General features: G+C 32.8%; 1 protein-coding gene across 2 annotated transcripts in view; it reads right to left on the bottom strand.

Annotated features, from left to right (window-relative positions):
- The window catches only part of LOC108690640 (furin-like protease 1), a 249,496-nt gene that overhangs the window by 221,421 nt on the left and 22,405 nt on the right, over positions 1 to 5,670 (bottom strand). The gene's annotated exons all lie outside the window — the stretch shown is intronic.

The raw sequence follows: 5,670 nt of genomic DNA, 5'->3' as shown, positions 1-5,670 counted from the left end.
GGATAAAGCATGTATATATATATATATATATATATATATATACACCCCCTTTCAATGTTAAATGTACTTCGCAATACTACGCAGAAGTGATTATGTAATTAATCTCAATTCGTGCGAGAGTACTCCACTCGTACTAAAAGTCACCTAAGTCAAGTTCAATATTGTCTCACCTGCGCTCTGCGCAAATTTCGAAAATCTAATTTCGGTGCTAAGATAAAGAGAGAAAATTTATTATTATTCACGCCACTCTTGAACTTGTATTTCGCTCGTAATATATAGCAATGACAATCTGACAAAATACGTATTCGTTCAAATTAAAGGAAGATATTAAAAAGAGATCAATTCAGCCTAAAAAGATGTAAATAAAAGAAATAATGTTTTTTGTATTTTTATCTCTTGAATATAACGAGGTTATTAAAAAATTCGTACGTTTAGGAAATACTTTGAAAATTAAACATAAACACAATATATTTAGGTATATAAATTTCAATATTCTGCTTTCGATAAATTTCAATAATAAAAATGTTACGTTGTTCGTATAACGAATGATGGAACATTGCGAATCTACTCCGTTTCTTCTTCTCCTCCGTAGCATTTAATTATGAATTTCTGTTTTTAATATTATGAGAAAATGAGAATGTAGAGAATATTGTAATGCAAATATAACATACATTGTATAAGGATGTTAAAAAGTGGCCGATTTCTGTCTAAAACATTCTAAATTTTTGGGAATAAATCACTCCAAGAAAAGTAATAATTGCGCCAGTTCGGCAAGAAGTGAACTTCACTTCACTCCTTCAGAAGTGAATTTTTTTAACTTAACCTGAAAAATCAACTTTAATGATTAATACCTCGTTTTGCGAGACAGAGCGACACTTCCTTCTGCTATTTGTTCATTTTGTGCAAAAACACGTCGAATGAACCTAATAATTTTTAAATTAGATGTAGGGAGGCTAAACTTAACATTTATCAGAGTGAAATTTCAGTCTCTCCCTTCGGAGAATAAAATTATTCATTCTCCTCGTAGATTGAAAATTGACTCCCATTTGGAGTGATTTTTCACTCTCTAAGACTGAAAATTTCATTCCTGTCGGACTGGCGCAACTATCACTCTTTGGAAGTAAAATTTCATTTCCAAAAATTTAGAATGAAGGATGTCAATAAAAGGTAGTGTGTTTTTAGATTTTGATCTCCTGGATATGATAAAATTATTAAAAAGTTTGTAGTGTTTGGAAGACATCTCATGGAACAGTTTGAAGATTGAGCACAAACATGTTGTATTTATGCAGATTTCAATATTCTTGCTTAATTTTCAAAGTGTTCTAATATCGCGAACTTTTTAACAACTGTATTATATCCAGCAGATAACTTACACAAAACACCGTTTCCTTTACTTACACTTCATAATGCAAAAATCTCTTTTTTGGATGTTAAATAAGGATCAATTTTTACTAAAAAAAAAAAGCAAATGAACAAGTAACATTTCTTTTAGATTTTGATTTCCTTGATGTAATAAAGTTATTAAAAATTCGTAGTTTTCGGAGTTTTTGTGTTTGAGGAGGGGAACACCTTGAAAATAAGCAAAAATAATGAAATTTAAATAATTTAAGAAACACCTTGAAAATTAAGGAAAAATATTGAAATTTAAAATAAATACATCATATTTGTGCTCAATTTTCAAAGTGTGCTTCCCAAGATACCTCCAAACACTACAAACTTTTAATAATTTTATCATATCCAGAAGGTCAAAATCTACAAAAAAACACACCTTTTGGATAGAAATCGGCCACTTTTAACATCCTTCTTTACAATGTATATTATATTAATAATATATATACATTCTCATTTTCTTGTACTAGTAAAAACAGAAATGCGTAATTAAATGTTCTCGGAGAAGAAAAAGAAACGAGTAGGTAGATTCGCAATGTTCATCATTCGTCATACGAACAACGTAACATTTTTCACATCTTGAGAAGAATGTCGCGCGTGCATTTACGACGGATCCCTTTATCATGCCGCTATAATGCGCTTTACTACACCTGGTGTATTCTTACATCATGGTTCTGCTATTATTCCGTCGTCGCTTGCCTGCCCTGATCCTCCATGAAAGCCCTCGATCCTCTCTCTCTCTCTCTCTCTCTCTCTCTCTCTCTCTCTCTCTCTCTCTCTCTCTCCCTCCCTCTCCCCCCCTCTCCCTCTCCCTCTCTCTCTCTTCCTCTCCCCTACCCCTCCCTCTTTACTCTCTCACACTCATTCTCTCTCTGTTTCTCTCTTTCTTTCTCTTTCGACCTACTCTGTCTCCCTTCTAGGTTTGTGTACCATTTATAAATACATCGCGACGAGAGTATGCACATTGAATTACACACTCAGTGTGCGAAAACTGCGGCGGAAATTCACAGTAGCGTAACACAAAAAATTCGCCCATCCATCTCATCTCGAGTTTTTCCTCAGCCCCCTTCTTTTATCAGAGTAAAAATAGCAAATAAAAACTGAAGAAGGCAAAAGAAGTAAAAAAGTGAAAGAGTATATTACTTTATGAAAAGTGTGTGTTACCAGAATTTCAATACAAATAATTTATTGCGCCGTGCAAGTTGAAGAAAAATATCTATCTGCCGCTTTCTAATTCCATTCCTGAACATGGCGGCACCGCTTCGTTTCAACGGCCGTAACGAGGGACGATCCTCCAGATTCGGTCCTGCAGTTACGTTACTACGTTACTATGTGCCGGTTACGGAAACCGACGCTGTTATTTCTACTGCGCGCTTGTCATTGTGTCGGAGTCTCTCGAATGCATGTAACCGTGGCGAACGAACGGCTGAATCTGGATAATTACGCGACCGTTCCGAATACTTGTGGTGGTGCCGCTTCAAGTGCTGCGACAACGAGTATGCACAGCATAAAGCCCAACGACTACGACATTTCGTTTGAAAAAAAAAACGTTCAATTACCAAGTATCGTTGGAAGAGAATCACATATATATCCTCATTCAGCTATTAACTATACTAATAAGAAAAATGAAAAACAAGGGATAAGGTTAATTAACTCTTAAAAAATAATATCGTAAAAAAACTCCTTTTTCACCCTTTTTATCATTAAGAGAAAGTTGCAGAAATGTAAATGGCATTAATATCGAATATTGTACTACATGTGTAACAAAGATAATTAAGATTGATCAATCTACGCAATCTGTTTATCTACCTAAATGTTTGATGATCCTGGTTAATTTCATATTTAATATTCGCACTTAATATTAATTAGTTTTAAAATAATAATTCCATCAAAAAACTTTATACCTACGAAAAGCTGTTAATTAAATTAGTTGCCGTACATTTAGCTCCACGAAAACAGGAATACGTCAAGATGGAAATATTCAAATGCGATTCAACGAGCATTCAATTCTCCACTGTGACGAGCTACGTCATAAATCGTGCCAATCAACATATCAATGCTTGACTATTCCAACCATTAGAATATTTAACTAGCTTTTAATTGCGCCTCGATCAATACGATTTAAATCCTCGAGATCAAAGATAATAGCAATACGTGCGCTATGGCATGCATAATTGGTTATAACAGGTGCCTCATGGAAAAGCTAATCACTCGTTCTAATCTTCCAGCGAGTATGGGCTCGCAAAGGGCAATTAGTTTCCGCGAGAAGAGGTAATCCGCATCGTATGTATGTTCACATTCTCTGTCGCTTTAATATATCATTATGTGTCGTTATGTATATTACACAGTAAAAAAAAAGTATAATAATGGTGAAAAATAAAGAGAAATTTCAATTACTGATTTTTTTAATATAAATCCTTGATATTTAATATAAATCCTTGCAAAATAATGTTTTATACGGTACATAATCTGTGAAAAAAAAACAGGCATTGATTATAGCATGAACGTAAAATTTGTTATTCGTTATAATTATCGAATTACTGCAAAATGTAGAAATGTGAAATGTTTCTGCTAAACAATGTGATAATACATACAATCAAGCATAATTATCGAAAATGTATGCTTAACTGCTGTTGAATATAATATAAAATCGCGACCATACAATCTATATGTGAACACGAGATTTATTCTAACGAATCAGAACAGGTATCGTCTATCCTGGCAAAATATTCGGAAAGAGGATTTCGCAAGCTGATAACTCGAAAGGGATTCTCACATCACCGCCATGTATCGATGCTGTAAATACCAAAATATAATTGTACGAGAAAAGAAAGAAATTAAAATGGGAAATTAAAAAATACGCCGCACTTTCAGCACATCAAACATTTGTTGTTTTTTTAATGAGAGATTGAATAAATGAGTAGAAATTTAGAATGGGAAAATAACAAGCTTCTTCATTAAAATGATGATGATTTTATACAAAATTTAATTTTAATTTAATTCTGATTAAAGTTTCTCCCATTTAAAACTTTCTATTTTTAAATATTCTATTCTCTTTAAAAATTAATTATTTAATATTAATATTTTATCTAATACTCATTAATTCCTTAAAGATGAAAGAATAACACAATGCTCAATTTTTTGAATGATAAGCACGCACACATGCATACAATATCGCTACGATTGTTTTGATGCATAAGTCTGTCGTTTGACAAATAAATACTATAAAAACTATAAAATTAGCAATTGTTTCTTTTTAATTGGTGTTTGCAAGGAAATAAGCCATGAAGTAATCCATAATAAAAATAAAAATCATGTACAATTGTACAGCATGTGTTCAATCTATGAACGAATTCTAACATACATCATCTAACATACGACTGCATACATGTTATTATTTAAGAAATCGAGCATCGTGTGATTCCATCTTAATATTTATATTTACTTTTCTTATACAATAATACTAATATTTTATTGCTTATTTCGCAGTCAGCTTTATATGTTTGTAAAGTTGATTTATTCTCTCTCATCATTCTAAAATCATTTGAAAATTTTTATGAATCAATATACATATAACATAATTATAGATGCGCAGTTATTACATACTTGCAAAATATATCTACTAAATTTTCGTTATAAAAGCGCTTGTCTAAAAATGCAACTAAATTTCTATCATGAAAACGGGAGTTAAAAAGTTCAAAATGAGTTCCTAAACTCTGAAAAAAGAAGAGGAAGAAGAAAAAATCTCGTTCCAATTACTTTCGTTAGCCAATAATTACGCGGTTTACCCTTAAACCGCATATTTCGACATAACCGTATAGGGTCAAGATAAAGGAAAAAGAGATGAGTATCGTGATGACGATGGAGAATGGTAGAGGAACACAATGTAGCCTGAAAAGAAGAATAAAAGACGACTCCTTTCAACCGCCGTAAAATTTCGCTACGTCGAGGGTGCTGCATCAAGTAATTGAAGGCACCTATCCGTGGTGAATCTCCCTCGGTTTTGTCGATAAACGCGCTTATCTCCGACCTCTTTGAATTATGGCACAGCCGACCATCCACATTATGCAGATCAATGAGTCATTAAGCTCGTGAGAAGAAGTCGTTCGTCACTTTACGGCTCGAAAATGTCTTAATTCGACAACATGGTACGCACTACTATTGTCATGGCTAAATCGTAATTTAAATCGTAATTTAAATAATTTATCCATTATTCAAAATCGATTTTTTAAAACGTGCTGTAATGATAAAGACTGCTTTAAAATAATCACTGCTTTTTTC

The sequence above is a fragment of the Atta colombica genome, unplaced genomic scaffold, assembly GCF_001594045.1.
Source record: "Atta colombica isolate Treedump-2 unplaced genomic scaffold, Acol1.0 scaffold34, whole genome shotgun sequence".
NCBI classification, from domain to species: Eukaryota; Metazoa; Arthropoda; class Insecta; order Hymenoptera; family Formicidae; genus Atta; species Atta colombica.
Note: the sequence above shows the minus strand (reverse complement) of the source record. Positions and strands in the feature narration are given on the sequence as shown.